General features: G+C 37.1%; 1 protein-coding gene across 3 annotated transcripts in view; it reads right to left on the minus strand.

Annotated features, from left to right (window-relative positions):
• Positions 1-23,031, minus strand: part of diaph3 (diaphanous-related formin 3) — a 339,063-nt gene that overhangs the window by 234,822 nt on the left and 81,210 nt on the right. The gene's annotated exons all lie outside the window — the stretch shown is intronic.

Below are 23,031 nucleotides of genomic sequence, written 5' to 3' on the forward strand. Positions count from 1 at the left end.
TTTTTCTTCTAGATCTATTAAATGGTCTATCGCAGTCAAATAAGACAATAAACAAAACAGTAAACTACAATCAAATCTATACATTAGGGCTGTCACAATATGATATTGCGATTATCGCATCCAAAATAAAAGTTTGTATTTACATCATAAATGTGTGTGTGTACTGTGTATAATTATTATATATATAATTATTATATATATATATATATATATATATATATATATATATATATATATATATATATATATATATATATATATATATATATATATATATATATATATATATATAAATATATATAAATATATATATATATATAAATATATATATATATATATAAATATATAAATACACACACATGCTTGTATATATTTATGAAATATTTGCATGTATATACTGTTTATAGATTTATATATAATTTATATTTATATAAATATAAATATTGTATATCTAAATAACATTTTTTTTAAAAAAATATATACATGCATGTGTATTTAAATATACAAAATAATTATACACAGTACACACACATTTATTATGAAAATACAAACTTTTAGTTTGGATGCGATAATCGCGATATCATATCGTGACAGCCCTACTATACATATATGGAATTGAAATTTGAATCAAAATTGAGAATCAATTTAATCGAATCGTGACCTCAAGAATCGTTATGAATCAAATCGTGAGGTACCAAAAGATTCCACCCCAAATAATATGTATAACATGTAATTTTTTTCCAGTGTTGGAAAAGCTGAATTTTCATCAGTCATTTCTCCGGTCTTTAGTGTCACATGATCCTTCAGAAATCATTCTAATACACTGATTTGCTGCTCAAGAAACATTTCTTATTATTATCAATGTTGAAAAGAGTTGTGCTGCTTAATAATTTAGTAGAATGCGTGATGCATTATCAGGATTCTTTGATGAATAAAAAGTTCAAAAGAACAAAATTATTTTAAATAGAAATCTTTTGTAATATTTTAAATCTTTAACCAATCTGTCCAACTGTCAACCAATTTAATGCGACATTGCTGAATAAAATCTCTTTAAATTTTTTTTAAAGATAGTGTATATTAAGAAAATATCAAATAAAAACAAATGTATGATCTAGTGGCTTCAGTGACAATTTAGAGGTAAAAGTTCTCTGTCTTCCTCTATGGAGGACAGTTTGATGGGGCATGACCGACTGAACCATGGGCCAGTGCAGGAGGGAAGAGCATGGGCAGTGTGTCTCTGGGGGTAAACCACAGGCCCACTGAGGTCTGTGGAGAGTGACAGTCACTGAGCCAACTCACCGCCTTCAACTACAACAGTACAGCTAAACATGCTCACTGGAGAAAGAAGGAATGTTTCCAGCAAGTGCTCTGACCAATACATTCTGCATCCAGAACGAACACGCTGTACGCATGCAGGGAGTAGAGGCACTGGAACAAAAATAAAGGAGGGCAATCTGCACACAACCAAGTGAGACTCAATAGCAGGCTATTAGACAAATTGTTACTGACAGCACGTATGAAGAAAAGACTATGTGATGAGGCCATGCTGTATTACGCTGTAACTCAGTTTTTCTCTCCTCTACAGTTTTGTAATCAAACTAGATTTGACAAAACTCACACCAAGTATTCAAATCCTGATCATCTGGTGCATGTCAACAATAATCACTCCTCTTTCTAATATGTTAAATGTGTCCTATGTGAGCTATCAATAGCTGTGTTTAAATGGACCCTAACAATCCGATTGTAATCAGACTACTAGCACAGTTGGAATAAAAAAAGTCACATGTAACCATGTCAGTCAAAATAAATAGGCCGAAACCAATTGAAATTTCATTCGGATTGTAAGGGGTGGTTTAAACCTTTAGTAATCTAATCAAGAAGACATGTAAACACTTGATCGGATTGAAACCCGGAACTGGAAAGTACTGTGCATGTACCCTGGTGATCCAGAGTTCTCGCGAGAGCACAAGTTGAATTTGCTCAGCGAGTTACTCTGGTGTCGAATAATGATGCTCATTAAATATGCCCCTCGATCTGAGCAGCACCAATCACATCGGGTTATCTGATATAGGCGGGCCAGAGGCGAGCTAAACAGATGACGACAGCGCTGTGACGACAAAGTCATTAGTAAACATTGCAAGATAGCTATGGATTTAGTTTGTGATCAATTAGTTTCTTATTTAAACGAAAGTGAAGTGAATCTACACCCAATGCAATTTGGGTTTCGAAAAAATTATTCTACTGAAATTGCTAATTGTTATTTTGTCGAACAAATTAGAGGTCAACTTGACACTTGTTGGAGCTGTGTTTTTAGACTTAGCAAAGGCATTTGACACTGTGAATCACAACTGTTTAATGTCAAAACTTCAGAATTTTAATTTATCAGATGCTGCCTTGATGTGGATGAAATCATACCTCAGTAATAGAAGTCAATGCACAAGAGTGGCTGATAAATGTTCTTCATTTGCTAGCTGTCCTACGGGGGTTCCTCAGGGGTCAATTTTAGGACCGATTTTATTTAGTATTTATATTAATGATCTACCTCAAGTATGTCCAGGTGTAAATGTTATAATGTATGCAGATGATACTGTGCTTTTTACTCATGCAAGAACTAAAGAACTAGCTGCAAACAAACTGTCATCTGCAATGGTGAAAGTCTCAAATTGGTTGAATGAGTCTTGTTTGTCTCTAAATGTAAGTAAAACTGTATGCACGTATTTCACTGCACGAAAACAAAACTCTGTGAATCCAGATATCATATTTAATGGTGAAGCAATCAAATTTGTGACATGTTAAATATTTAGGAATAATAGACCAACACCTGTCTTTCAAAAAGCAAGTAAAAAGGGTTATAAATAATGTTAAATTCAATTTGAATAATTTTAAAAACATCAGGCACCAGCTCTCTGAATCAGCTGCACTTCTTTTAGTACATACTCTGATTCTTCCTCACTTGTCGTATTGTATAACAACTTGGTCACAAGCAGATGCAACTACACTTAAGCCCGTGTACTCCCTTCATAAACAAATCATGAAAGTGTTAGATAAAAAATCAAGGGACTACCATCATTGTACTATTTTGAAAAGGTTACATTTTTTAAGTTTTTATAATTTTGTATTTTATACTGATGTGTGCCTGATGTACAAAATTATTCATAATCTTGCTCCACCCCCTCTTCAGGGATGCGTGACCCATAACGGAAGTGCAGGTAGGACTAGAGCATCGGCCAGGGGAGATTTGGTACCGCAGTACAGAAAAACAGCCTTTGGGCAAAAAGCTTTTTCAGTTAGAGTAGTGGGGTTGTGGAATTCCTTACCTACAAACATTCAAAGCCTCAATAGCTTCTCAATTTTTAAAAATAAGCTTAAGTACTGGCTACTATCACAACAGATCTGCAACCACTAATGACTGTGTGACTGTACATTATCTGTTTTAAATTTTATATTCTTGGACCTGTATGTATTGTGATGTTTTATGTGGTGTATATGTAATGTATGTTATTTTATTTGTTTACCTGCCCAGGGACAGCAGATGTAAACTAGCTATTAGCTAATTCTGGTACAATTACTTTTAATTGTGCATTGTCCCTGTAAAAATAAACAATAAAATGAAATGAAATGGATGAATACCAGTTGTTTGAAACAGCTTTGGCCGCTACAATGAACGAGTTAGAGTTGGCTTTTTGCTGTTTCGCCGACCGGATACGGTAAGAGTATAATCAGAGAATGTCTAATAAGGTTAGCTCCGCTGGTAGCTGGGGTTTATTGTTGTGATTGGTCGTAGTGTTATCCAATTGCGTGAAGCGAGATTTTCAAATGCAGGCTTGGTGCCGCCCCTCGAGCTGGGCGATTTTCATTAGTCGACGCCAGACCATTAATCTTTTAGATTTAGGTCTGGATTTCCAGGCTACTGTGCATGTGCAATGACGTAGAAATGGCGTAATGACGTTTAACTCAAGGAACGAGCTGTTGTTGTTGAAACTGGAAAAGTGTCATAAATGGGTCGTGTCATTATAAAAATCTCCTTCCACTGATCGTCTGTGAAGTGGAGCAAGACAACGTCCCAACAGTCCTTGTTTCTGACTCATCTACAGATGCCTTGTTTTGGGGGCGGGAATGGTAATTTTTACTGCTTGATAAATATAAGCAGCACGGCACAACGGTTCATGTGTTTGTCATTTTCGAATTAGTAAAAAAAATTAAAGAAAAGCAGCAATGTAGGACAATAGTATGTGCAAACAGCGGGAAACTCTGTAGAATTATTTATGCAGTGTGTGTGTGTGTGTGTGTGTGTGTGTGTGTGTGTGTGTGTGTGTGTGTGTGTGTAAAAATCAATTCTGATTAGAAGCTTGACATATAAATGTGCACATTAACCCAATCACTTTAATTCCAATTGAAACAAAAGGTGTCCATGTAAATGTAGCTAATTATAATAAAACATATTTAGAAATAACACACAGATCTGAATGACACCAGTTCAGCAATTCCCCACACCCAAATGTTCTACACATAGAATGATCATTGACCAATGAATTTTCATAATCATGACTCCTACTCAGTCTTTAATATGACTGGATTAGGATTTGTATAATGCCATTTTATAAGACTACACTAACAATGAGCAATTTCTAGCCAAATAAATACTATAGAACTAAGGATACACTTTTTTAAATGTGGTCAATAACACTAACTATTCAGCAAGAATGAATTAAGTTGAACAAATTGAAAGTAAAACATTTGTAATCTTACAAAATATTAATATTTCAAATAAATGCTATTCTATATTCATCAAAAAATCCTGAAAAAAACAACATCAGGTGTTTACACAAAAATATTAAGCAGCACAACTGTTTTTAATACTGATAATAATAAATGTTCTTGAGCACAAAATCAGCATATTAGAATTATTTCTGAATGATCATGTGACATTGAAGACTAGAGTCATGATGCTGTAAAATTCAGATTTGCCATGACAGGAATAAATAAATTACATTCTAAAATATATTAAAAACACAACAGTTATTTTAAACTGTAATCAATTTCACAATATTATTTTACTGCAGCAATGGTAAGCATAAGAGACTTCTTTCAAAAACATTAAACAACAGACTTCAAGCTTTTGAACGGTAGTGTAGATAGAACATTTTGAAAAAAATTGACTGGAAGTATCTGTGACTTTTCCATGACCTTTTAAGAATTTATATGACTTTTCCAGTCCTGGAAATCACACTTTTGAAATCCCGTGGTTTTCCAGGGCTGTGGGAAGCCTGTAAATTCTATTAAATTTAACCCTCAGGGACTGGTCCTACTTAAATCAATATTTAAACCATGACCCCTTAAGAAGTAAAACATGTAGCCTTTCGAAAGTATTGGTTAAACTGTCAACATAATTTTTTACTAGATCATTTCCCCCCCAAACAAAATGCAGATGGCAGAGGAAAAAGACGAGAAAGACAGCAAAAAGACAATCAAGCACACTGCCAACCAAATAATGTGGATATACATTAAAGGAATAGTTCACCCAAAAATGAAAATGATTTCATTTATTACTCTCTCATGTCGTTCCAAAGCCCTAAGACTTTCGTTCATCTTCAGAACACAAATGAAGATCTTTTTGATGAAATCTGAGAGCTTTCTATCCCTCCATAGACAGCTACGCAACTGACACTGATACTGAATTGAGCGGTTTAGTCCAAATTTTCTGAAGAGACTCGATAGCTTTATATGATGAACAGATTTAATTAAGGCTTTTATTCACATATAAACTTTCATCAACTCACACGGAAGCTCAAGCATGTTCAAGAACCAATGAGGTTCATTCCCGTGTGTTACGCAGCACGTTTGAGCTTCCGCAAGAACCAATGAGGTCTGTTCTCATGCATCATGCAAGTATGGTTGAGCTTCTGTTTATGTTTGCTTGTCAATGTTTATATGTGAATAAAAGCCTAAATTCAATCTGTTCAACATATATGATCAAGTCTCTTCAGAAAATGTGGACTAAAGCGCTCAATTCATATGGATTAGTTTTACGATTGCTTTGTGAACTTTTTGAAGCGTCAAATTGTCAGTTGCATTGGAAGGGTTCCAGACATTATAATGAGCTTAAAGAGGTTTGAAGGGACATTAGTAGCCCAGCACACCCAATGTTTTGAAGAAACATTAAAGTTAGCTAAAATCAGCTGTTTTTACTCCTCAGCAGACATGCAAGGATATCTGCAACTGCAGATTCCACAGAATTCTGCAGAATTCAAATGCTCATCATTCAAAAAGTTCTGCAGTACATCTGACTCTTGCATAATTACTTATTACTTTTACAGGGTATATACAGGAATCATGGAGTTAAATGTAATACCTTTTAAGACCTTTTTAAGACTTTACATACATTTTAAGAACTCATCGCCACTTCAAGTTTTAACCTGTTACATTGGCAACACTTTAACTTGCATTTAAACATAGCAGTGAGTGTAGTGCAGTCAGTCAGTGAGCGCGGTAACAAATGACGTCAAATCTAGCAGGATTCCATAAACTACACAGTATCCCACTATTCGCCTACGCAATGATTAAATTCAGGCAAACTTTAGCATACAACCTCTTTGGACAAATGAAAAGATGATACAACATTTAATACTAAGGAAAATAGCATTTAAGACTTTTACATACTTTTTAAAATACTTTTTATACTTTAAAATACTAAATACTTTTTAAGGGCCTTAATTTTCTCTAAATTGATTTATCAACTGTTAATACTTTAAAACCCTGTGGACACCCTGTTTTAATTTATTAATCTGAAAGTTTAACACTACTAGAAATGAGGAAAATGTAAATGCAATAAAAAAAATCATTCTTAAATGATTCTGAATCAATCCACACACAAAAAAAAAAAAGAATAATATAAAGATTTAAAGCCACACCGCGGACTTTGTGACCTAAAGAGTTGACGCATACGAGTTATTTTAAATGATTCCTCAGGCCAATATACAGCGTTTGACACTATTAATGCTCCGAGCGGGGCTGCCCTCTTGAAATACCGCCTATGTAAGTTTGGAGAAGACGGACCGTCGTTGGCCAGGTCATGTGACCTGGAGAACGTATCGCTTTACGGCCATCACGTGACCATAGGCTCTGATATACTCATGGAGCAGACTTTTGCGACAGTGCTGCGGCGCTTGTGGCCTCTAGGGGCGCTAGACGTGAAAGTTACAGGTCTAGCGCCCCTAGCGCCCGCAAAAGTTCCGCGGTGTGGCTTTAAATGAATTTTGTGAATAAAGTTTGCACGTCTCATCATTTATTTATTTTTTAAAGTTGTATATTCCAAATTTTTTAATTGCATTGTTACCTCACACACAAAAAATACTTACGGATATTCAACATACTTGTAGACAACTTCCTTTTTGTCTCCTCGTTTTTCGCTCGCTGTGACTCCTCTAAGGTCTGTTTCTCTCCCCTACGATTCCTTTAAACAAGTGTCTTGCACATTTTCACCCATCATAGAGGAAAAACTAACGGGTCTTGTAGAAAGCATGGTAGAGGGAAAGTAGGAACAGACGAAGGAGTGACAGTGGGCCAATAAAAAAAGCTCCCCCCCCCTCCTCTCTCTCTCTGAAATAACTTGTGCAGAAACTTATTTTTTTTTTCATCCTGGTTCCTGGAGAGAATTGGCAGCCCATTTTATTGGACCCAAGGGAAATTACATGCTTTATATTCCATCTCCCCACACATGTCGGGACAAGAGCACATCTGTCCAGAGTTGACACTGGGATGAATAGAAGGGGAGAAAAAGAGCAAGGGCGGTGAGAGACAGAGAAAGGGAGAAAGAGAGGGGAGATGAAAAGTGCTGATCGCTGAACATGGAAGAACTGTGATGTTTATGCGATATCAATAGTTGTTTCAAAAGCTAGAGAGCCTAAATGCAGATGTAAACAGAGTCTAAAACATTTTGTAGTACGTTTTCGTAGAGTAGACAGTCGATGAGTTCAAAAAAACACAAAAGATCACCTACTCTCTGCTTACTGACCTAATGTGTAAACATTATGGGAAACACGCAAGCCAGACAGGATTTAAACTTTGTCGGTTTCCAAATTTGGTTTGAAGATGAAAAACGTACCAAGCACAATGTTCTCTCACCATTCCTGATTTCTAACACGCACTCACAGTGTTCAGCATGGTCTTGCAGCTATCAGAGCAAAGATGCTGTTTATTCATATTTTTCCGTCATCTCCTTTCACGTTCATATGCAAACGTGCAAGCTTATTTCGTCTATTAGATCAAAAGATCTGAAAAAGCCCATTCATTTACCCGCCCATATACCCTCCTCTCAAAGAATCAGGACAGAAGTGGTCAAAAGTTCTCAAAAGAGAATAAATAGAGATTAAAACACCAGGTATAAATGGGAATGTGTCTCCCTCGTCAACCTGTGATCCAATCAACCAAAATGCACCTTAATACCAGGTGTAAACAGGGCCACAAAGGCAGTTCAAAACAGCAGGAAGCAATTATGTTGCCTTTTAAAGGGGTCATGAACTGAGAAATAAAAATTTCCTTGAGGTTTTGACATATAAGAGGTCATCATATTATAAGAATATCCTGAAAGTTTCAGACCTGAAAACTTCCTTGTTATTCCAAAATCAGATTTTATTCTTGCCAGGTCCAGCGAACGACTCGTCCTGGAATGTGCCTCTTTATGACGTAATAAGGTAGTCAAAGACCGCCTCTGCAGAAGAAAATCAACTTTGGCCCTGCCCACTGGCATTAGTGAGATGAGGAAGAAAGAGCAGCACAGGGTAACTCACTGGACTAAAAATAACATTACCTTCCAAAGGATCCTAATGCTAGGAATGTGGATATTTATTTTCAACAATGTGAATGTCTCAGTTGAACATTAGGCTATCTATTTGTATTCAGTACATTTCACTGGATTCTTTGGTAGATCAGGCCGCAAACCCGGCGCTGGCTTTGCAGGATTTTACGATATGGACTCGACAGTATTGCCACAACGTGCAAGTAACCCTGTTCATTCAAATGCCTGATCTGTGACCAGTGATTTCTGATGTAATGATTCATGTAGCTACAGTCAGATGTTCTTTGTCCTGTCAGTAAATCAAATAAGTGACTAAACGGTCAATTTCAAATTGTTTCTCTTAGTAGGATGTAAATTAGTGATCGACCGATATTGATTTTTTATAACCGATACCGATTATTTGCATTTTTATGTGCCCGATAACCGATATGCAGAACCGATATTTATTTACTTTTATACTTCTGGTTTTGACACAATTACTACAACACAAATTAACTGAACAAACCATTCAACAATCACTCCCTCCTTGCATACAAAAAAAAACAACTTTATATTTATACACAAATAAATAGAGGGGTCTGAGTCCAAAAAATAAAGTGCACTGTTACTAAGTGTATTTGTTTAAAAATAAAAGCTTTGATGAGGTAAAAAATAAAGCACAAAAATGATTCTAACATATTGGGGGGGAAAAAAATCTAAATTACCTTAATTTTTTTTTTTTTTTTTTGCATAGCTGGAGTCATAATCCGGGAGTCATATCACCTTTATAAATGTAATTCATTTTAAACAGTTTTAGAAGGTTCATGGGCCGTTTAATAGGTTTAAAGGGTCATGAAACCCCCCTATTTCAGCGCAAGTCTAGCTCACACTGTTTTTGAAAAATGCAACTGAAATGGGCGTGGATGGCTGTGGATGGCTGTGAGAAGGGGGAGGGGAGTGTGGGTGTGGTATTGCACGGCAGGGATAACTGTTATTGCATACACATACCTCTGAAGGGTTAGAAAAGTCATCGGGACTTGGTACCGCATTGCTTGAAAGACGCAAGGTGGATTTGTCGTCAACAAGGCCGAAGTCCAACATTCTCCAGTTCGCGAAGCTCTCTCGAGAAAAATGTTTGCTGCATATATATAAATTAGATGTGTCCGTTGTGGATGGCCAACCAGCCGCACGGAGCCAGACTCTAGCCCTGGCAGCATCGCGGGGAAAGCTATGCAATGCGCTTGAACTTTTGCACCACGCATACAAACACTTGCGTCCCATGATCGCCTCTCTCATCGACTACGCAATATCACAGTTTGTTTGACAGGTCTATCATTGGAAAGATCCACGTGGTATCATGATTAATTCAGTGAAATGTCTTCTCATTGGATATGAAGGCTCAGCCTCATTAATAATTATGAGAGAACGATGAGTCATCACTGTACGATCCGTACAGAAAAACGTCACATCCTGTGACGTGGACTTGATGAAGATTTCAAACCCGGAAGACGAAAATAGCCGATACAAACTCAAATTTAACCATTTATATCCTATTATTAAATTTTACAGATTATAACATTGTCTTCTATGGTGTTAAACACACCTACCTCTGTTAAAATCTCAGAAAAATTGGTTTAGGGTTTCATGACCCTTTAAAGAGTGAGGAATAATTCACTGGGTAATATTAATTCACTGATTAATATTAGCTGGAATATAACATTGTCAGGAAAGTAACAAACAAAACAGCATATACATCATTGCATTTTCCAACTAGTATGTTATTAAGAATTATTAATAATGTTTTTGTCGGTCTAGATCATGCTTTCTTACAAAGTGCTGTTTATCTATGCAACACAGAACTATAACTTAGGCTACTCATCCGCGATCTCGCGTGGAGATAATAAATAATTAATTTCCACAGAGCAGTATTTATTTAGATTTGTATTAGCGAAATAATGGTTATGTAGTAAATGTAATAATTTAGGGTGTTTAAACGAGATAATCTTGTCAAAAGTTTCATGCAGTAGCCGTGCTTGAGCATTCCTGATCATCAACCCAGTGAGTGCTCAGCAATATGAACAAACTTTTTTTTTTTCGATACTATATAAACAGCACTTTGTAAGTTGGCATTGAATCTAGATCATGAAATGCCAACTTACAAAGTGCTGTTTGTTTATCTATGCATTTACACAGAACTTAACTTACTCAACCGCGATCGCACGTGGAGATAATAAATAATTTCCACAAAGCGGTAGGCCTATATTTAGATGTGTATTAGCGAAATAATTGCTATGTAGTAAATGATAATATAATCTAGGGTGTTTAAACAAGATAATCTTGTCAAAAGTTTCATTCAGTGGCCGTGCTTGAGCATTCCTGATCATCAACCCAGTGAGTGCTCAGCAATATGAACAAACTTTTTTCTCGAGACTAATGGTGAGCAAATACAACAGATAGAGAATTAAATTCAGCGCTTTTATTTTCAACATGCACTCATTCATATCTGTTTTATTTAATTCATGTAAAGTTACGTCTTTATTGGGGCAGGACATGACGGATTACGCTATGTGACTCCATGAGTTCGTCTCAATTTTTTAGAACCAAGCTGCATAAACTATATCAGGTATTTATGTCTCAAATCTCATTTCTGCATGTCTGTTATGTTAAATAAAGTTGAATAATTAAAGCAAAGCAAGCAGAACATATACTTTACCTGTGCACAGTGTTGTTGTTGACTGATCTCCTCAGACACTGGCTGCAATGGCGGAATTCTCAAAACGGCCACAAGATGGCGCCGTTTATCGGCGAATCCGATATTACAAAACCAATACCCGTTTATGGGAAAATGCTTAAATATCGGGAAAAATATCGGTCGATACATCGGTCGATCACTAATGTAAATAATCTGTTATTTAAACTGATTGAGAGATATATATATATATATATATATATATATATATATATATATATATATATATATATATATTCAGTCAGTTTAAATAACAGATTATTTACATTTAGTAATAACAGATTATTTACAAAATATTTATATTTATAGAGAGAGAGAGAGAGAGAGAGAGAGAGAGAGAGAGAGAGAGAGAGAGAGAGAGAGAGAGAGAGAGAGAGAGAGAGAGAGAGAGAGAGAGAGAGAGAGAAAACGATCAAAGAACGCTCCGTTTACAATTGCTGTAGCTGTCAATCAAACAGCAATCAAACTGACTGAGTTCTGGACTCACACCAAAACTTCTGTAATAATCAACAAATCTCTTATTTACATTGCGTTTGCACTGTTAGTTATGATGAAGGCATTCGTTAGTGTGCAGAAATCGAGTTGCAATGAAGAGATCGCTGCGTGCATGTCTGTGATCGGCTACAATACTCATCACTGCAACCTTTCATGCCACGATCTCAGTATAATGCCATAGATCTAATTGTAATGCTATAATTATCACTTTTCACTAGTAGTTAACACATTGAGAGCTGTAATAGTAAAAACATGCTAAAAGTTTTCTAGAGAGTTCCACATGTAATACTAGCTATTTCATATGCAAAGCTGTTGGCCAATCACAGCAGTGGGCGTTTACACTGAAGTCTCACAGCAGACACACCCCTTCAAACAGAGCGTGCAAATTAGAGGGCTAAAATAGCACTAGGAAAAATGCCTTTTATTTCCAAATTGTGCCAATTTTTTTAAGTTAAAATCATACTAACATTATATGTGCACCCCAGGAAACATGAAAAAGTCTAAGACAGGACATACCCTTAGCGGCTTAATGAAAAATCTCATTCAATATCAGAACAAGAGAAAAATTTAGATAAAACATTCCAAATCAGGATCTAACAGGATATTTTTGTTAAGAATGGCATGTACTAGGGATGCTCCAGCAGATTGGTATTGGCCGATAAGCACAACAAAACACTCGATCGGTAGTCACTAAATTTGGCAGATCTCACAAACTGATAGCAATTTGATGGAGTAAAACTGTAAAAAGTTGCCGCGGACGCACATGTAAACAACAGACAGATAAGGGTTTGTGCCATGTTCTGCTTTGTAACTCGTGAAACATTAGCAAGCCATAGTATATCGGACATCTTTATTTAGAGCAGGTTGTCTCAATTCAAACAAGCCAACATACATGCTTAGATCTTGAGAAAATCCTCATGGAGTGACATGACATGCTGCTTGGCTAAAGCTATAGGACTTCCGGGATCAGATCACGTCTTTAAAACTTAAAAAAAGTTTAACCAATGGAAACTGGATCTCTGGTATGGTAGGTAGGGACGATGTGTAGAAACCAATCAGACGCTGTTTTAGAGCTGGAGCGCGTCTGGATTGGGATGATCGCTCCAATAATCAGGTCTTGATTTAACGTGCACCACAGAATAGGAGCGCACACAGCTGAAATAGCGCAGGAAGATAATCACTCTCAACCAGGATCTTGTTACTTATTACATGAAATTCAAAATATTTGTATGCTTTATTGTTGCGTTTACACATGTAGGTAGCTCATGATGACAAGAAATTAGTAGTCAGTATTGGCTGAAAAAAATCTGATCAGAGCATCACTAGCATGTACTGTGCAGCAAGATGATAATTGGGTAAAGGGTGTAAACATATAAATGTAAAAGATTACCATCCATCCATGCCCTGTCCTCGTTTGGGTCATCCCATTCAATATTTAACCAGTCACAGTCGGTGGAGCGCAATGAGGCCTGCTAAATCAGAACAGGTGTCTTTTCAAAATCATTTAGCATTCTGCTGTGATGGGAGGATGAACTCCTGAACTGATAAAAAAGGAGTGAAGGAGGAGTGAAAATCAATGTCCCTCACAATGGCACATGCAGGTAATGGAAACATCACTCACTCGTCCAATCAGACGCCTTGCCTGAGCAGAAGAGGATGTATGGGTATGAATTACGCCCCCTAAAAATTCTCAGTGCTCATGCCCCATACACACGATCCCTCATCTCTCATCCGTTGTAAGGAGGAGAGCGAGAATATTAGTACAAATCAAAGATCAGCCAAGCAAAGGATGGCCAACCTCACCCACACAATCACAAAACCCATCAAGCTCATCATTACCAACCGCACACATACAGAAAACAGAGACACACACACACACAGCTGTTGCAAAACTGTTAATTTCAACGTAGTGACAACAGAATGTCTATTTGTAATTAAAACGAAACTAAGAACTGTCTAACTGTAAAGAACTGTCTCAACTCTACAAGTACAGCAAACAGGACAATGCATAAAACAAAGAGCATTTATCAACATGTCACCAGCATTCAGCTTAAATCACTATGATTGATGTTTAAGCCATTGATAAAAAGAATCCTAGATATCAAGCTGCAGAATTTTCTTTTATTATTTATTTATTTATTAAAAATATCATGTGTGATGTTTTTTTATCCTTCAAGTCTGAGTGGATTCCCAAGGGTACAACATCTCATTCTTTTGACATGAAGGACCTTGTACATCAGCTAACAGATTCAAACATTAGCAGTTACAATCGTCACCTTTTTGGGCACAGGTTAAACGCTCAATTTGACTTGAACGCTCGAAAATTCGCTTCGATCACATCAGTCTAGTTTTTTTGGTTTATAATGTAAGCTAGTTGATAAAATTTGAAAGAAAGGAAAAAACTATATTTAGCACAAAAAACAGTAATCTCTAGGGAAGCACTATTATAGATAATTATTTGTACATAATACGTAGGGCTATATATATATAATATATATATGTAACAATAATATACAGGGTTCGTACACTTTTTCCAAGGTCAAATTCAAGCACTTTTCAAGCACTTTCCAGGTCCATTTTAAAGCTTTTTCCAGCACCTTACACTACCGTAAATTACATACCAATACATAGTTAAAATTATTATTTAGTGTTTTTATCACATCAAAAGAGATAAACAGCCAAATGTTTCATAATAGCAGAGGGCTGCACGATATTGAAGAAAAATGAGATATGCGATAACTCATTAAATAATGCGATATTCAATATGCGATACGATAATGCTTAAAGTGTGTCAAATTAACTTAAATTATCTTTAAAATATCTTTAAAATGATATAACCTACACATACGTGTTTCACATTCTTTTTGTGATAAGAAAATATCCCTACAACTTATGACAGTGAACATCAGTGTTTTACTGTAGCATAAGAAGTGTTATTTTAACATCACTGGGGTTTAGGGGTTCAGGTTATCCTACATTAGGTTTATTTAACAACAGAAACTGATTAATCAAATGTAAAAATAAACACTGCTTAGTTTTCACTGCATGAATTAAATATACTGATTCTTATTAAAGCTACAAAAGTTAGCCTATTCAGCCAAAAGCAGTGAGTGATTTTCTTTGTCTTTTGTTCATGACCCCAGTTATTGCAAGCCGTTGCGATATGCAATTATGCATATTGTAATATATAGCCTACATTTGCAATATTTCGATATATTGTGCAGCCCTAATATTTAAGCCAATCACAAGTTTTATTCTTCAAAATGTATCACTAAGTATATAGCCTAAAGCATATGAATAATATAGTTTTCATTATATTAATGTCCAAATATTGCTTACCAGATAATGTGATTTATAGGCTGTAAAACTGAATTAATTTCAAATATGAAGACTTAGGATTTAAACAGAAATATTTGACAGGCCTTCCCGTTTTGGGACACATTCTTGATATAGACAAGGTTTGAACAATATCTGAGTGCACAGGCACCTGCCTGATAAATGTATTTCATTGCCAAGATGTCTTGGGCCAAGACATAACGTTAGCTAATACATTTACTGGAATACAGCAGTGTAAATATTGCATAGGGCCATCCTAAACCTTACAGTAACAGTAGACTACTTATGACACTGACTGATTTCAGTTCAGCAATCAACGACTGTTGTTATGCACTGGGCTAACGTTTGCAGGTTAATTTGCACGTTACAGTTCTGTAATTTTGGCAATGTTCACTGCATATTCCACAAATGAACGTGACATAACGGACATGCAATACTTACATTACATTATCACACCAAGTACTCTCAGTCACTAATGGCCCTTTCAGATAGGACGCGGACCGCGCTGCCCTATGAAATGAAACCGATATATTTCAATGGCTTGCGCGACTCGGACCAAAGCGGAGCTCAGCGAGCTCGCGCGCACGCCGCGGTCAAAGTTTAAAATAGTTCAACTGTTGCCGCTGCGTGCGTGGCCAATAAAAACGGTGCATCCAAACAACCACGGAAATCAAAATGAAAACTTTTGCTCTGGCCAGCGTAACGCAAATCAATCTGTATCTGATTCTGAAGGGCTACATTTTTTTCTCCATTTAATAAAGAACTATTTCGTCAGAAAGATATTTCTTGTGAAAGAAATACAGTTACAAATTCAAGCATTTTCAAGCATTGTATCCAAAATTCAAGCACTTTTCAAACCTTGAAAATACAACATCAAAATTCAAGCACTTTAAAGGATTTCAAGCACCCGTACGAACCCTGAATATAATATATATATGTAACAAAAAAACGATATATATATATATAAATAAATAAATAAATAAAAATAGATATACATGCCAGTTGGTGGCGCTATAACTTTGACTCACAAATGTCACATCGATGTGATCGGCCTCTTACAACGAACACACTGCTGAAGTTTCAGCAAGATCAGTTAATGTATGCAAAAGTTATAACTAGAGATGCACCGATTACAATTTTCTGGGCCGATTCCGATTTCCGATTTTTGATTAAGTTTGACCTGCCGATACCGATTTTAGCCGATTCCGATTTCATTTTTTCTAACCACTTTACAGCACACACGAATATTTATTTTATATCTTTTCTGTAATAGAACATTTTACAATTTGCATAGTACATATTTTTTTGAACAGATAATTACCAGGTGTGGGTAATTCACACACATCTAGTGCAGTGTTATGGAAGAACCATTTCCTTTTCACATTCAATATCCAAAATTTTATATATGTATTTAGCAAACTAAACATCTGTATGAAAACAGGGAATGGCAATAAAATAATATATAAATACAAAATAAAATAAATATAGCCTTGCAGTATAAAGATATTTCTCAAAGCACACACACACAGGCCTATTGCAATCACTTGTACAAACTGAATAATAAAACAAGTTTAAATGGGTACATTTTCTATAAATACTAGTCTTCGTTTTCTTTTCTGACATAGCCTACTCCAGTTCTTGTTAAAACAGGCAAATTCTGTGCATTTTGGGCACTTTTTTGTGAAACCCTGTTTAGGCTATTTTGTCCATCAAAAGTGTGCTTTCCCTTTAATTGAGGGTGAGCAGTGCAGCAAATAGACTCGGCGCCGAAACACGCGCTTCACTGCTCGCGACGCTCCTGCTTGACGCTCACGCGCTGGTCCTGCTCCCGAAAAAAAATACGCGCTTGCGTTCTGAACGGACGTAATTCACGAGGTTTCCTACATGTGAGTTCCGTGTGCATGTGTGATGCTGATGTTGCGCGATGTTATTCATGCGGCGCCCGAGTGCATTTGACCGGCATAACATCGGCATTTGTCAGACTGACCGGCCGGTCGCCGGTCACGGCCGATCACGTGAAAATCGGCCAATTCCGGTCACCAGCCGATCAATCGGTGCATCTCTAGTTATAACACACTTCCTGTGTCCCATTATTCGCCATAAATTCGTTTCCTCGTCACGGCCAAACCGTTCGAGATATCAAAAATCTGTTCGCAAGAATTCATCCTCAATGTCTTGACTTCATTCACACCGAGTTTGGTGGCGATCGGATGAATTCCCTAGGAGGAGTATTTCACATTCCATTGTATGCGTTTTCCAAACAACGTATAATAACCGACTTCCTGTTGGGCTTTTGTAAAACTTAGAGCATGAAAGTTGTTCGGCCCGATGAGATCTATATGTGTACTGAGTTTCATATTATTACATGCAAGCGTGTTTCATATATGGACCAAGATTTCGGACCCCATTCCAGGGAGCGCTGTCGAGCCCCCCTGCCACGCCCGGGTACCAGCTTCAGTCCGGCCCTGATGGCCGCGGGTTCTGACCTGTGTGCAAAGTTTCAAGAGTTTTTGAGCATGTTAAGGGCCCCAAAAGTGGCAAAAAGGCACACACACACACAAAAAAAAAAAAATCCTTACGAAAACAATAGGGCCTTCGCCCTCTCAGGGCTTGGGCCCTAAATATTTAAAATTTTGTGGGGGAAAAAGCTTCAGGCATACCAATGGTTTAACACCATTGTCATTGGCCAATGCCAATATGGTCACCAATCTATTGTGCATACCTTGCCCAAAATGAACAATAAGAAGCATCAATGCATCTTAGAATGGAATAGTTTTCTCAGCCTCTAAGGAAAAGAATAAAAGAAGGTGGTGAAATACATGGTAAAATAACTTCCAATGTGGACCAATATCAGCCTTGACTACATGTGAATATCAACATCCAGACGTTCCAACAGGGAATTGCAGAGAGGGACCTGTGGGAATCCTAATTATAATAAAATACGATATGTCCGTTTTCATTAGGGAATTGTCATGGCCTTCTCTCTCTTGCTTCTTATTGAAAAGCAGGGACGATCACAGTAGAGTCTACATGGATCAGTCATGTTAAAATAATTACTCTTCCCTGCCTAATGTGAAATACTCATCATGGTCCTCCCAACCTAAATCTTAAAAAAAAAACACCATATCAAAACGTTGTGCATTTCCACACTGTTGAGCATTTGCAAATTTGCTTTTTAGCAATAAATCAACATTTACTATAGTCTTTGCTTCCTCACACTTATCTTGTTTTATTCATCCCACAACAGTGACCTATAAGAACAAAACACTGCAGGCTTTCATCAGCATAGCTGAATAAAACAGCTTTGTGTCATACTCTAGTCAGACAATGCCAAAAATACAAATTAAAAAAAGATTGAATTGTTTGGAGAAGTTTTAACCTTGCGGAGGAACAAATGAAAAGGTGCCAGGTGTGAGTAATGTTCGGGCTAGACTCCTCATGCAAGGTCGGACATTGCTCTCCGATTGTGGATCATTCCACCAGCGACGTTCACGGCCATAACAAACAGCTGCATGTGCCAGAACAACGTTCAGGGTGCTAATAGAAATCATGACATTTCATGAATTATGCCAATAAAGAATGCAGCACTGATGAAAACAGTTTAACACAGACTCTCCTGCTCGAACATGCTCTCGTCTTTCTCTCTTTCTTCTCCATCATCACAGATGAGGTTTATTTTTCCATCCATAGTCTTTGAAATTGGACACTGCTTAGTGCAGTCTGTCAATTTAAGTTTAACTGCCTGTAATAACTTTATCTGCACGCAAACACTGGGGTCTCTATCCCACTTATCTATTGGATTTTTTTGTTATTGGAATTAGGAAAAAGTTTCAGATGAAAAGGACACTGAACAAAAATGAGTGTCCTAAAGCAACGTTCTCAGATGAATTAGACCATGTCTTGTTATGAGTCTGTGTTCAGAATAGAAAGCAAGTGATTCTGGTCCCCCAAGCATTCCATAACTAAAAAAAACACAACAACAATTTTGCCTAGTCACTTAGGCCTATTTGAAATGTGTAGGCTTTAATGTATTCTTACTTTTTTTTTTTTTTTAAAGATCAATAAAAATCTCAGTCTTTAGAAATTATAAAAGCCACAATAAAGCAAATTAAAATAAAAAATATTAGGGCTGAACGATTAATCGCAACAAAACCGCATGCGATTTGCGATTATTTTATGTGCAGCTTGTCAGTGGAGTGCGGCTGATTGGTAGTAAATACTGCCCCATTTGAACGCCAGAGGGCGGTCTCATGCAAACACGATAAATATGCCCCACCACAGAAGTACAATAATGCGCATCATTCCAGGAAATCCCTATCGCTGTAGCTGAATAAACAGATTGAAACGCTTTGATTAAACATGACTTATAAATACACGACTGCCTTATTATGTGTAAGAAGGCACATCATCTCACAGAAGGAGGAGCTCAGCTGTCGTTATGAAGTGAGTTTGGAGTAAATGCATGTTATTAAATGTTGTTCATAAGGTTCATAAATGCTTCTCATGTTTAGGAAAGATGTTTGACGTGTGTTGTTTTTTCAAATGCACGTTATAAGTGACTCAAACTCACAGTGCTTTCAGATGGAGCAGCGTTTACAGAGCCGTTCATCAATGACAAACTGCACAAAAAAAAATAATAAAATAAATAAAATAAAAACGCAGCCTTTGCGATTTTAAAATCTCGATTTAAGTGCGATTACATGGAAAGTGCAATTAATCGTTCAGCCCTATATATATATATATATATATATATATATATATATATATAGTGAGGAAAATAAGTATTTGAACACCCTGCTATTTTGCAAGTTCTCCCACTTGGAAATCATGGAGGGGTCTGAAATTGTCATCATAGGTGCATGTCCACTGTGAGAGACATAATCTAAAAAAAAAAATCCAGAAATCACAATGTATGTTTTTTTAACTATTTATTTGTATGATACAGCTGCAAATAAGTATTTGAACACCTGTCTATCAGCTAGAATTCTGACCCTCAAAGACCTGTTAGTCTGCCTTTAAAATGTCCACCTCCACTCCATTTATTATCCTAAATTAGATGCACCTGTTTGAGGTCGTTAGCTGCATAAAGACAACCGTCCACCCCATAAAATCAGTAAGAATCCAACTACTAACATGGCCAAGACCAAAGAGCTGTCCAAAGACACTAGAGACAAAATTGTACACCTCCACAAGGCTGTAAAGGGCTACGGGGAAATTGCCAAGCAGCTTGGTGAAAAAAGGTCCACTGTTGGAGCAATCATTAGAAAATGGAAGAAGCTAAACATGACTGTCAATCTCCCTCGGACTGGGGCTCCATGCAAGATCTCACCTCGTGGGGTCTCAATGATCCTAAGAAAGGTGAGAAATCAGCCCAGAACTACACGGGAGGAGCTGGTCAATGACCTGAAAAGAGCTGGGACCACCGTTTCCAAGGTTACTGTTGGTAATACACTAAGACGTCATGGTTTGAAATCATGCATGGCACGGAAGGTTCCCCTGCTTAAACCAGCACATGTCAAGGCCCGTCTTAAGTTTGCCAATGACCATTTGGATGATCCAGAGGAGTCATGGGAGAAAGTCATGTGGTCAGATGAGACCAAAATAGAACTTTTTGGTCATAATTCCACTAAACGTGTTTGGAGGAAGAAGAATGATGAGTACCATCCCAAGAACACCATCCCTACTGTGAAGCATGGGGGTGGTAGCATCATGCTTTGGGGGTGTTTTTCTGCACATGGGACAGGGCGACTGCACTGTATTAAGGAGAGGATGACCGGGGCCATGTATTGCGAGATTTTGGGGAACAACCTCCTTCCCTCAGTTAGAGCATTGAAGATGGGTCGAGGCTGGGTCTTCCAACATGACAATGACCCGAAGCACACAGCCAGGATAACCAAGGAGTGGCTCTGTAAGAAGCATATCAAGGTTCTGGCGTGGCCTAGCCAGTCTCCAGACCTAAACCCAATAGAGAATCTTTGGAGGGAGCTCAAACTCAGCGACAGCCCAGAAACCTGACTGATCTAGAGAAGATCTGTGTGGAGGAGTGGGCCAAAATCCCTCCTGCAGTGTGTGCAAACCTGGTGAAAAACTACAGGAAACGTTTGACCTCTGTAATTGCAAACAAAGGCTACTGTACCAAATATTAACATTGATTTTCTCAGGTGTTCAAATACTTATTTGCAGCTGTATCATACAAATAAATAGTTAAAAAATCATACATTGTGATTTCTGGATTTATTTTTTATTTTTTTGGATTATGTCTCTCACAGTGGACATGCACCTACGATGACAATTTCAGACCCCTCCATGATTTCTAAGTGGGAGAACTTGCAAAATAGCAGGGTGTTCAAATACTTATTTTCCTCACTGATATATATATATATATATATATATATATATATATATATATATATATATATATATATATATATATATATATATATATATATATATATATATATATATATATCCATCCAAGGACAACAGAATGACATCAACAGTAACACCACCATGAGAATAAAATATGCATTTCCTCTCCTATCTACCGTATTCTCCTCTACACTTCCAACCAACGCCTGCAGCATTGCGTCTCTCTGTGTAAACTGCATTTAAAACTATGCTGTAAAAAGAGTAGTTTTAATGGTCACCAAAAAAAAGAAAAAAGGGAAAGCGTATTCAAAAAACTATTCACAAATTGTTTATCATCTTCACCCTCCTGGAGAGGCCTCTCTATCATGTTTGCAGTACAAATGCAGGCAAACAGCAGGAGAGCTCGTCGCAAAAGGCATCAAACAATTAAGTAGTAGGAAGGAAAACCTGGGGCGACGTGGCAATCGGTAATAGTAATACATATTAATAAATATGAAATCACAGCACTCCGCTGAGATACACACCGTCGGGCAAATGTCAGAGGTCAGATGTGGTAGGTGGCCAGGCTGAATAGTTCAATGTGTGTGTTAAGCCGCGTTTCCACCGCAGGAACTTTCCCCAGGAACTAGGAACTTTGGGCTGGTACTCGATGTGTTTACACCGCAGGAACCAGGGTCTAAATGAAGTTCTGGGTAAATATTTCCCCCTCCGATAGTCCCTGCTCACGAGGTAGTACTTTTTCAAAGTTCAGGAATTTTCAGGGGTGGGACTTGTGCGCTGCACAAGCTGATTGGTTGTGTTCACGCTGCATTTTGGTTGGATGACTCCACGCAGCATTTTATTTATTTTTAACCTCCCTTTTTTTAAAAATCTATTGCGGTTTGTGTTTTGGCTTCATGCAGTAAGAGTTGTCTGTCTGCAAATATGGAATTTAATTAAAAAAAACTGGTGGACTGGCGACGAGTTTCAGGCTTTATTTTGTGGAAGAGGAAACTTTATGCGCGTTCGTCCCAGCCATACGGTCAATGTCCGCAATAGCTGATAACATACAAATTTTATATCTAACGTTAGCATTACGAGCTTACTGAACACGCTTTATCAGTGCTCGTCTCTTTTCTGCCACAGCTTTTATTATTAAGTCATTATGTTTACACAATGTCATCTATTGCAAGGCACTCCAAACCATGTTATAAATTTACTATAACAGGATTGAAATAGCGCTTTGAGGTTAGTAACAAACAACTATTTACAAGACTGTCACTATTTATGATTGATAGACGGGGTTCAGGCTTTTTTTAAGTGTATT

The sequence above is a fragment of the Abramis brama genome (assembly GCF_963993115.1).
Source record: "Abramis brama genome assembly, chromosome: 23".
NCBI lineage: Eukaryota > Metazoa > Chordata > Actinopteri > Cypriniformes > Leuciscidae > Abramis > Abramis brama.